Source organism: Pleurodeles waltl, chromosome 7 (genome assembly GCF_031143425.1).
Source record: "Pleurodeles waltl isolate 20211129_DDA chromosome 7, aPleWal1.hap1.20221129, whole genome shotgun sequence".
Taxonomy (NCBI): Eukaryota; Metazoa; Chordata; class Amphibia; order Caudata; family Salamandridae; genus Pleurodeles; species Pleurodeles waltl.
In genome coordinates this window covers 1248795537-1248807880 of record NC_090446.1, presented here as the reverse complement: position 1 = coordinate 1248807880, position 12344 = coordinate 1248795537, and the positions used below count along the sequence as shown (strand labels likewise).

The window sequence follows — 12344 nt, the reverse complement described above, 5'->3', positions numbered from 1 at the left end:
CCCCTTCGACCCATCAACGGATCTGGACCGTGCCAGACTAGTCACCCCGACCTTCCCTGGCACCCATCTCACTGCTGGTGTCCCCAGCGACCACAGTCAGCAGCGCCCCCATTCCTATAGCCAACTCCGACACTGAGCCAGATGGGTGGCGTCTGACTCCAGCACAGACTGGAGGCATTCTGTCCAGTCCGGAGCCCTATTCCTAAGTGCTAGGACTTAGAGAAGATTGGGAGAGGCCATTGGACCCTTATGAATACTAGCACCTAGGACCCATGAGGACATTGGGTGTGAGAATATGGCAGATGCCAGTGGATTGGACACTTTCCAAGATACTGGCTTGGTCTCTCCTCCTAACATTGGTATGTAGGAGGGAGCCCCATTTGCAGTGGAGGAAGCCTCAATTGCAATGGTGGTGAGGAGGATGGCTGAGATCCTGAACTTTCATCTTTCCTCCATGACTGTCAAGGCGAATGCCTTGATGGAAGTGTTTCAGCCAGGAGTTTCCTTTTCCTAGCTGCTTCTCCCTTTTAATGAAACCCTCATGGATGTCCTTCTCAGTGCCTGGTCCAAGCCTTGCACATAGGCTCCTGTGAATATAACAATTGCCCGCTGACATTGCTCTGCCCCAGGACACCCCAGTTTCCTCACCCATCTCCCCACCCCAGATTGCTTGTTGGTCCAAGCCTCCACTTACATATTAAATTCTGTTGCATTCCTTACCATTCCACCAGGCTGGGAAACCAAGAGGGTGGTTACCTTTGGAAAGAAGATGTTTTCTTCCACCAGCCTGGCACTGTGTTCAATGAACACTGCATGCCTTTTAGGCCAATACTCCCACTCGTTCTGGGACTCTGTTGTGCAGGTGCTGCCTTTGATCTCAGGGGAGGCCAGAGCCATACTCTCCCAGGCTACTGCTGTTAGAAGGGACAAAGCTAAGTTTGTCATACGCTGTGGGTTTGGTACAACCGACTCACTGGGCAGAGCAGTTTCTTAGTCAGTGGCTGTTATACACCATGCCTGGTTGAGAACCACTGGATTTTCAGGGGATGTCCAGGCCTTCCTCCTGGACATGCCCTTTGATGGCTTCCGTCTTCCCGGAGACCAGTCTGAGTCAGCGCTAGTCCGCTTCAAAGACAGCAGAAGTTCGGTAGGTCCTTGGGTCTTTCCATGGCCCCTCAGCTGCCCTAGTCCACCTTTCGCTCCGTTCATGGTCACGGCAGGGGCTTCCAGCCACATCTCTATGGCATTCAAACTTCCTAAGCCCTTGCGTGGCCAAGGACATGGTACCTACAGACCCTCTGTGTCGGGAATCCAGAGGTTGGGCTAATCCACCACTCACCCAGCAGCTGCAGCCTCTAAGGCTCTTTAGTTTGCCCCTATGACCATCATGGGCACCTAGTGGGAGGCAGGACATGCCATCACCTGCACCGCTGAATGTTGATAACATCTGACTGCTAGGTTCTCCAGATTGTCATAAGGGGCTACTTCCCCCACTTGTATGGCTTCCCCTCCACTTATGCCCACCTGTAGGAAAGTAGCACCTTTCTGGCATAGTTACACACACTTTTTGTCTGGTGTGTGTGTGTTAGAATGTAGTACACTGGGATCCTGCTAACCACTGGGATCAGTGCTCTGTGAACCAAACTCGGGCAGGGGAAGGTAGAACAAATAATAGGTGTGTCCACCTCTTCTTTAGAAATAGTTGTCTTCGGGCTGGGGTAGGAGTTACTCTGAGCACCACCAGACTGCTTTGAAGGGCACATTTTGTGCCCTTCTCTCATAAACGTACACTAGTTCCTGCTCTGGCGCAAAACCACACAAAGGACAGGGGAGTGACTACCCCCTATCCAGCTCCTCCCCTAGTGAGGTGACAGAGCTCTGCCAGGTGCCCACTTGATTCTGCCATCTTGGAAATAAGATGAGCAGAGGCCCCTGAGAGCATCTGACTGGTTAGTCCAGCTGGGCAACATTCCAGATAGGTGGGTCATTGCAGCAAGTATCCAACCCCTTTCCTGGGTTATTTAAGGGCTCCACTGATTTGTCTGCAAGACTTCAGGATCTGTCTGAAAGTATCCTCTGCAAGACACTTCTGCAACCTGGACCCTGGAACCTCTGCTGTTCTTTGCTGGAACCAAGACCAAAACTAACCAGTAGGAGGGCTCCTACTGCAACTTTGTTTACAAGTTCTGCAAAGACTTCTGCAACTCAGTGGCCAGGCATCCTTCAGAGTCACTGGGACTCTGCATTCATTTAGGGAAGGAATCTCCCTTGGAGTGAAAGAGTCGCTCCCCAAGGCACCTCAACGACGACGACTAGCTTGTAGATCCTGCTGTCCCTCGGACTCTTAAAGGCTCTGCAACACAGGTGGTGGTTCTGTGGCTCTCCAGAGGTCTGACCAATCTTTCTTGCAACTGGGAAGTTTGTGGTCCCTCTCTGGAGCTGCTTGGCTGGAACCCCTGTGCACTGCATCTGCTGGTCATTGTCAAGACTTGTTGGCTCTTCAGCCCGAAGACCGACCTCCTAGCCCTAAGAAGCCCCGCCACTCTCCAGCTCGAGGAACGACATCCTCTCTGCAATTCCTGCGATGTGGGCCTCCCTCTTTGCTGTGCTGCTGAGCCCCCCTTTTGACTCTGGTGCCTGCTGCCAGAGGTTCCTGCTGGGGGCTCCAATGATTCCTGCTGGCTCTACTGCTTGCTGAGGGCTGGCCCTGACCTACCTGCCACGTTTGGGTAACTTGGACCTTGTTGGTGCCCACGAATCCTGCAAATTCCATGCAGCGCTTCTCTGCATTTGCCAAGGCTTGTTGGTGGTCCCACTGACCCCTCTGCAATTCGAGGACCGACGTTGGACAGCTTGTGGACTACTCCTAGGATCTTCCTGCATTACCTGTACACCACAGCTACACTTCTTCATCCACCGTCCTACAGGAAAGCATCTCCAAGAAGGGTGGGCATTGTCCTCTTGCACGTCCGGGTTTTATTGACTCTGTCCCATCTTTCATTAGGCCCTCTTCTTCTGGAATCCAGTCCTGGATTCCACCAATCTAGTCCTCATGTCACGACAGCAGCTGGACAACCAAGGTCCCCATTGACTTCAGTGGGAGGTTCCGGCACAACTTCACCCCTATGCACCTGGGCTCCTTGGTGTAGGTAATCTACTGTTCTGGGTAGCCACATGTGGGGGCACATCCTCCCTTGTCTCAATGGGTTTCCTCAAGGTCTTCTGAGAAGGGTCCTGAAACGTTAAAACTCCAACCACAACTTCACCATGTTAGCCTATGGACACTGAACCAAGATTTCTCCTCTGCATACGGGCGCCTGGGGAATCCTGCCTACTTACCTTTGGGGTTTTACTTGTGACACATGCCTGCTGGCATATCCTGATTCTGCTGTGGGACATGCAGTTCTACTGGGTGCAGCATTAGGGGAATCTTTCAGGCATAATTCAGATCTCGGAAGGCACTGTAAAATATCCGCAGTGGTGCTTAACGAACTGCGATTAGGTCAGGGGCAGACCCCTCTCTCGTCCCCAACCAGATCTGACAGTAATGACAAATGTGTCTACTCTTGGGCCTCGGTGGCCATCTGGGAGGGGTGACAATCAGAGGCCTCTGGTCTCCAGCGAAATCCGGACTCCACGTGAACCTGTCGATTCAACTGGCATTGAAAGCCTTTCTGCCTTCCATCAAGAGAAGGCTAGTAAAGGTGTTTATGGACAACACCACTGCCATGTGGTACTGCAGCAGATACCGTGGGGTGTGACCATTTGTCAAGAGACCCTGCATCTCAGGACATGACTGGAACGTTCCTGCATTTCCCTGGTGGTTCAACATTTGGCGGGGTATCTGAATGTCAGAGTGGAAAAACACTGCCAAAGATGCCCAGCTGATCATGAATTGCATCTCCATCTGAAGGTGGTGCAAGGTCTCTATTAGCAGTGGGAAGAACGTTGGTTCTCAACCGCCGAGAACTTGAAATGTCACCAGTTCTGCATGCTCAAGTTTCCAAGGCTGCTCGTGCGCAGAGAAACTGTGGAGTTCAGGCCTCATGTGTGCCTTTCCTCCCGTACTACTCCTGCCCAGAGTTCTCAAGAAGATCAGGAATAACTGGGCCAAAGTCATCCTTGTTGCTCCAGGCTGGGTTTGGATAGCCTAGCATCCTGGGCTGTTGAGCATGGCCGCCGGTCAAGATCTTCTGTTACAGCAGCAGGGGAGAGTTCTCCACCAGAATCTATCAATGCTCCGCCTTCATGCGTGGAGATAGCTTTCGACCTTCTGCCTTGAAATTATAGACTTATTTTGGCAGCCAGGCGTCCATCCACCAAGCTGGTATACGCCAGCCTTTGGGGCAAATTTGTGGCATGGTGTGTAGAAAAGCAGGTTGACGCCTTTTCTGCTCCCCTTTCTAAGTTCCTTCTATTTATTCCTTTTCTTGCCCAGCAGGGCTATGCTTTGGGCACCTTAAAGGCTATCTTTCTGCCACTTCTGCATTTCTGCAGTTGCCAGATCAGCCATCCCTTTTCAGGTCTCCTATTGTACATAGGTTACTGAAAGGTCTCCAACACTTGTTTCCACCTTCACCCTTCATCATCCCTCAGTGGGACCTACATTTAGTGCTGACATTTCTGATGTGCGCTCCTTGTGAGCTGTCCTATCAGGTTCCCTACTATCAAGATGGCCTATCTAGTCGCAATAACATCTCGCAGAGAGTCAGTGAGCTCCAGGCTTTGTCATCAAAGCCTGCATATAACTCAACATCTTCCCAGATAAACTGGCCCTGTGCAATACAGCTCCCTTCCTTTCATAGGTGGTCACGCCCTTTCACATAGGCCAATCTATTACTCTGCCTACCTTTTATGCTCAGCTTCATCCCTCTAAAGAAGAGGAGTGACTCTGCCGATTGGATCGAAAAAGAGTGTTATGATTATACCTGGACTGCACAAAAGAGTTCTGGGTTGGCAAACAATTTGTAGGCTATGTCAGAGTCCAGAATGGGAAGGTGGTACAGAAACTTACCATCTTCTGATGGATTATGCTGTTTATCAAAATTTGCTACGCATTGGCCAAGAAGCATCAACCTGAGGATTTGGATGCTCATTCCATCAGAGCTAAGGCTGCGACCACTGGGTTAGCATGCAGAGTCCAAGTCCTGGACTTCTTCTAGGCAGCAACTCTATCTAGCTGCAAATTCCTTACCAACCCACTCATCCTCCCCGCTCTGAAAACAGATTTATAGACTTAGGTATTTTCCCCTTTTAGGGCCCTAGTTTTCACACACCAGTGGTCAGTACTCTTTGTGGGTCTGCGCTTCTGGCGTGGAAATTAGTGAAAATAAACTGATATCAGCGCACCGGGGTGCACCTATATTGGCATCTTGCACGTCACCTATAGTGCGGGCGATGCCGACAATGTCACGCAGAGTTGAGCAACGCCACCTACTGACACCCAAGGGTACTGCCCACAAAAAAAAATCCAGATCCAGTTCGAAGCCTGCGGATAATTCTAAGATAAGGACTCTGCAGCTAGATAAGAGTCTGTACCAGATAAGGCGTTACCAACAGTAAGTAACTTGTTCATGTATATTGCACACATAGCTTGACATGTATTCTGAGGAGCCCTACTACCTGGGGCATACTACTCTTCAAAGATGACAAACAGTTGTACTCAAATTAAGATAAAGCGTATTGTTTTTCATCCATCCGGTCACTTCTTGGAGACAGTCCTGAGAGTTGTTTCAGGAAAGTCGGTACAAACTGGTTTTTTGGGGGTTTTTTTCAGATGTTTACTGCTTTTTCAAAACAGCATTCAATGCAGCATGAGTAAGGACCAATTAGGATTATTAACAATACAGACAATTGTAGCCAGGTTAGGCCAGTCTTATAAAATTGCAATTATGTATTGCTGTGTTTATTGCATAGTTTGCATTGGTCCGCTCAGTGCTTGTTTTCTCATCCATCCTACCGAACTTAACCAAGCACTCCTTTTGCTCCTGTCCCTAATTTCTCATTTTCATCAGGTGTCTTGAATAATGTAGGCTACCCGTGAGTGGTAGGTTGTTACTTGACAGGGTGTCTAGATGCTCACTACCAGTGGTCTATTCAGATTCATCCCTCTTGTGATGTACAGTCATGAGTCATCCTGCTCTGGAACAGATAGTTGGGAACTGTCAGGGGAGTTACTGTCTGATTATTTTAGGCATTACAGCAAAGTGTCCCAGGCCCTTGCTATGTCCAGTGTGCTATGTCCCCTCTGTGCTTCACGGAGCAGTATTGCTACCTCGTATCCCGTCTACAGTTTTTCCTTCCATTTGTGTAACTGGGGGACTCCTATTGTCCTTCAACCTTGTGGTAATTTCTCATTTTGCTAGGATTAATGCCAGATCTGCAAATCTAGTTATTATCATGTGTTTGGCGAGGTGCTGAAACCCTCCTAGAAAACAGATCAGTGGGGTACAGGGGAGAGTTGTCTGTCGTTCCATTTATTTATGCTACTACTCCCTCCCAGTATTCCAGTGAGTCAGGACAGTTCCATAGTGTTGGACTTTTGGCCATACGCATGGTCATCCCTAGTCTTTTTGCCTCCTTCCTCCTGGTTTTTCTGACCTCTCGCTGTTGGCTCTAGGACTCTGAGCACTTTATCACTGCTGACCAGTGCTAAAGTGCAGGTGCTCTCCCATCTAAAGTTGGTATGATTGGCTTATACCTAATCGGCATATTTAATTTACCTATAAGTCCCTTGTACAGTGGTATCTCTATACCCAGGGCCTGTAAATTAAATACTACTAGTGGGCCTGCAGCGCTGCTTGCGCCACCCACTGAAGTAGACTTTCAAACCTGTCTCAGGCCTGCTAGCGCAGGGCCTGTGTGCGCAGTTTTCTGCCACAGGGACCTGGCATCTAAATTTACTTGCCAGGCCCAGAACTCCCCTTTTACTACATGTAAGTCACCCCTAAAGTACGCCCTAGCTAGCCCTATGGGCAGGGTGCCATGTATGTAGAAAGGCAGGACATGTGCCATATTGCATGGCCTGTCCTGGTAGTGACAAACAGCCTAACTTGGTGTCTCACTGCTGTGAGTGCTGCCTTCTCATAGGATTGCATTAGAAATGCCCTGCCTTATGTGTAAAGGGTATTGTCTGATTTATGAGGGGTAGCGTAGGCGTGTTTGGTATGGTTGTGATGGGGATAATAAATACTGCTTACTGGTGTGGGTGTATTTTTTATTACTATCACAGAAATGCCACTTCTAGAAAGTGCGCATTTATCTGTGCTTATGATTCTGGTGTTTTGCAGCTTGACTCCAATCCACGTCTGGGCAGAGTGACAGTTGGGGCTTTGTGCATACTTTTCAGACAGCCTGTACACAGGGAGGGTGGAGGTGTCACCAAGGTGCATCTGCATGCTGAATAGTCTTCCTGGGCTGAGAGAAGGGAGAGGCGGGGCACACCTACATTTGTAAAGGCTGTGCCCTGGCCTCACACAATAGGGTCGTTAACCCCCCCCTGATGTTTAGAGCCTGTGCTGAAAGGAGAGAGGGGGCACTCCCAGAACCAGTTGTAACTGGCTGGAACCTCCTCTCCCTATCACTGTAAAACACTGTAAAAACAGGACTATAAGTACAGGGGAATTTTCCCCACAATTTGAACATTCTTGGAACTTGAAACTGGACACAGAACGCTGATGAATGGACTCACCAGGAAACCGCCATGGACTGCTGCTGCTGTGCTGACCTGTGACCTGCCTGGTCACTAGGAGGAACTGCCACCATCTGCACCCCTTGTGCTGGCCTGTAGCTGGACCCACCAGCTTTGTGCTCTTTCTGGTTTGGTTGTTCCCAGGGGCAGGGTGCTGTGGCCCCTGGCCCCTGCAACGCCTGTTTGAAACCTTTGCCCAGAATGGTTTGACAGAGAACAAGGCATTCTTTCAGTTGCTGGGCTGTTGATGCACTATAGCGCTTGGAAAGCGCTTTTCTTTTCCTAAAAGAAATCACTGCCGCAGCCCGGGCTTTAAACTGTGCCCTAGCGCTTAGTGAAGCGCTTCTTCGTTGATGAAGTCACCGCCGCAGCCCAGGCAGCATAATTGTACTAGCGCTGTGAAAAGCGCTTGATTGAAATCACCGCCGCAGCCCAGGCTGCATAATTGTGCTAGCGCTGTGAAAAGCGCCCGATTGAAATCACCGCCGCAGCCGGGCTTTGAAAATAACCCCGAGCGCGAGGTTCGCTCAGCACTGTGCCCCCAGGGCACGAAGGAAACCTCCGTTTTTGTGTAAGGAGCAAGCGTGCTCCTGTTGGTGCCCCCGGGGCAAGGACTGCTCTTTGGAGTCCCCCCGGGGCACCGGAAGGCCCTGCCTTGGGCCGGAGAGCCATAGAGACGGCGAGGGGAGAGGAGGACGCCTCTCCCTCGCCTGGAGGAGCCTCGGGCGGCTTCGGTAGCCATCCGTGGGGCGGGAGGAGAGGAGGACGCCTCTCTCCTGCCGGGAGAAGCCTCGGAAGGCTTCTGTTGTCAGGGGGAACGGGCAGCAGCCTCATCGGAGGCTCGCTGCACCCTCAGGTCCCTCGGGGCCCCTGCGAGGGCCAGCCCTGCCGTGAAGGGGTCTCCCTTCCTGAAAGGGCCGACGGAGGCCCCGGGAGACCCCAGGAGTTTGCGGGCCCCCAGAGGGGCCCGTTCGCATATTGGAGGGGGTGCGTGGCGCCCCCCTCCTTACCCAGAGGATTTCCCTGACTTGGGCCCCTCCTGGAGAGGGCCGGTGGAGGCCCGGGGTGCCCCCGCAGTGATCACGGGTCCCAGAAGGGGCCAGTCAAGGAATCAGAGAGGGTGATTGCCGCCCCTCTCTATCTGCCAGGTTTAGGGAGGCCCCCGTTCTGCGCAGAAGAGCGCCGGGGGCCCCATTATTCGTTTTAGGCACCAGAAGTGCCTCTTCATCAAACAGGTACTGTTTAAAGAAACCAATAGAGTTATAATTGAAGTTCTTTCTACAGACTTTACTAATTATAATATATTGCCTACCTGTTCTATGATGCTTTTACATATGTGTGCACATGTTCCTTTTATGGGCATGACTTGCTAATATGTTTCCCTAACTTGCCATAGATTTTCTAATGTTCCTACTATGGGCGTTTTATGATATTCTTATGACAAGTGTCCTAATGTGATAACGTGTTTCCTGACTACTGCTTATGTTGCAGAATACTGAGTAACCTGTGTGTTATGTGTGACTACTGCTAGTTTGCAGGGTAACTAATGTGTAAAGTTCTGACAACTGCTAAGGTAGCAGGATAGTACTGTTATGTGATGTTGGTCTGATAATTACGTTGTGTACAATACAGTATATTTTCATATAATCTGGTGTTGTGTTCCTTTGTGGTGGGGATATTGCGTCACGTGTGTGTGTGTTGTGCAAACGCTTTACACATTGCCTCCGGGTTAAGCCTGACTGCTCGTGCCAAGCTACCAAGGGGGTAAGCAGGGGTTATCTTGGACGTGTAACTCCCTTGCCCTGACTAGAGTGGGTAAGTTCTGCCTGGCTGAGGTACATACCCTAGCCAACCAGAAACCCCATGTTCGATGGCATCTGTCGCTGTAGATACGCATGTTTTGCATAGCTCGCCATCTGGTGTTGGGTCGGAGTGTTACAAGTTGTTTTTCTTCGAAGAAGTCTTTCGAGTCACGGGACCGAGTGACTCCTCCTTTTGTCTCCATTGCGCATGGGCGTCGACTCCATCTTCGATTGTTTTTTTTCCGCCATCGGGTTCGGACGTGTTCCTGTCGCTCCGAGTTTCGGAACGTAAAAACAGCTAAATTTCGGAAGATTTTCGTCTGTATTGTTGCGTTCGGGATCGGCGTAGTTAGAATCAACACCGCATCGAAGATCGAAGAGCTCCGGAGCCCTTCGGGGTAGTTTTCGATCCCCGTCGGGGCCTACTCGGCCCGACCGCGTGTAGAAGAACGCCGATGGAACGGACCCCGTTCCGTTTCTGTCCCAAATGCCACAAAAAATACCCCTATTCAGACCAACACTTGGTCTGTAACCTGTGCCTGTCACCTGAGCACAGTGAAGACACTTGCGAGGCCTGTCGTGCGTTCCGGTCCCGAAAAACACTCCGAGACCGTCGAGCCAGAAGACTTCAAATGGCGTCCACGCCGACAGCGCACCGAGAGTTCGAGGTACAGGAAGAGGAAGAAACCTTTTCGATACACGAATCGGACTCCGAGGAATTCGACGATCCACGAACCGTGAGTAAGATGTCGAAAACCACTCATAAGAAGATTGTCAAGGCCCAGGGGACGCCACTGCCACCAGGCCATGGCTCCACCCATAAATTCGGTGACCGACCGTCGGCACCGAAAAAGGCCCAATCAGTGCCGAGACCGTCCGACTCCGGTCGAGACACTGGCACGCAGCCTTCTCGGGACCGAGAAAGTGCTGGAGACATACATCGACACCGAGATAGCGGTGTAGACACGGCTCGACGCCGAGACAGCGGCACCAATGAAGATCGACGCCGAGATGTTTCGACTCCGAAAAAGAAAAAAGCCACCTCGGAGCCGAAAAAAGATGCAGACAGGGTTTCGGTGCCGAAACAACCTGCAACCGACCCAGTTTCAGGCTCTTATACCGAAGAGCAATCAATGACCTCCCAAATGCGAAAGCATAGGTTTGAGGAAGACCTGCAATCCACCGATGTAGACCATACGCAGAAACGTATTTTTATACAGCAGGGGACAGGAAAGATAAGCACCCTTCCCCCTATTAGGAGAAATAGAAGACTGGAATTTCAAACTGACCAAACACCACAAACAAAAATGGTGAAAAGGGTTACTCCGCCACCCTCTCCTCCACCTATAATTCACGTCTCGCCAGCACAAACTCCATCACATTCCCCGGCTCACACCACCATGAGCCAAGGTGACCAGGATCAGGACGCATGGGACTTATACGACGCCCCTGTGTCAGATAACAGTCCGGAGGCATACCCTACAAAGCCATCACCACCAGAGGACAGTACTGCATATTCTCAGGTGGTGGCTAGAGCAGCACAATTCCACAATGTAAGCCTCCACTCAGAACAAGTCGAGGATGACTTTCTATTCAACACCCTCTCTGCCACCCACAGCTCCTACCAAAGCCTGCCTATGCTCCCTGGTATGCTTCGGCACGCAAAAGACATCTTTAAGGAGCCGGTCAAAAGTAGGGCAATCACACCAAGGGTGGAAAAAAAGTATAAAGCGCCTCCTACAGACCCTATTTTCATAACTTCACAGCTGCCTCCAGATTCTGTCGTTGTAGGAGCAGCTAGGAAAAGGGCCAACTCCCACACATCTGGGGACGCACCACCCCCAGATAAGGAAAGCCGCAAGTTCGATGCAGCTGGAAAGAGAGTCGCAGCACAAGCTGCAAACCAGTGGCGCATCGCTAACTCACAGGCACTTCTTGCGCGCTATGACAGAGCCCATTGGGATGAGATGCAACATCTCATTGAACGTCTACCCAAAGACCTACAAAAGAGGGCAAAGCAAGTGGTTGAAGAAGGACAGAACATTTCAAACAACCAGATACGCTCCTCCATGGACGCAGCAGACACAGCTGCAAGAACAATAAATACATCTGTGACCATCAGAAGGCATGCATGGCTACGAACGTCTGGGTTTAAACCAGAGATTCAGCAGGCAGTTCTCAATATGCCATTCAACGAAAAAGAACTGTTCGGTCCAGAAGTGGACACGGCGATTGAGAAACTTAAAAAGGACACGGACACTGCTAAAGCCATGGGCGCACTCTACTCCCCGCAGAGCAGAGGAAATTACAGCACCTTCCGCAAAACACCCTTTAGAGGGGGGTTTCGGGGTCAGGCCACACAAGCCAGCACCTCACAGGCAACACCATCCAGTTACCAGGGACAGTACAGGGGAGGCTTTCGGGGCCAATATAGAGGAGGGCAATTCCCTAGGAATAGGGGAAAATTTCAAAGCCCCAAAACCCCTACAACTAAGCAGTGACTCACATGTCACTCACCCCCTCCACACAACACCAGTGGGGGGAAGAATAGGTCATTATTACAAAGCATGGGAGGAAATCACTACAGACACTTGGGTTCTAGCAATTATCCAAAATGGTTATTGCATAGAATTTCTACAATTCCCTCCAAACATACCACCAAGAGCACAAAATTTATCAAAACATCATTCCGAGCTCCTGGAGATAGAAGTTCAAGCACTATTGCAAAAGAACGCAATCGAGTTAGTACCAAACACACAAATAAACACAGGAATTTATTCACTGTACTTCTTAATACCAAAGAAGGACAAAACGCTAAGACCAATCCTAGACCTAAGAATACTAAACACATA

The 12344-nt window shown here is 50.5% G+C and overlaps 1 protein-coding gene across 10 annotated transcripts in view; it reads left to right on the top strand.

The window, feature by feature from the left end:
* Window positions 1-12344, top strand: part of MAP2K4 (mitogen-activated protein kinase kinase 4) — a 599606-nt gene that overhangs the window by 555754 nt on the left and 31508 nt on the right. The window lies entirely within an intron of this gene.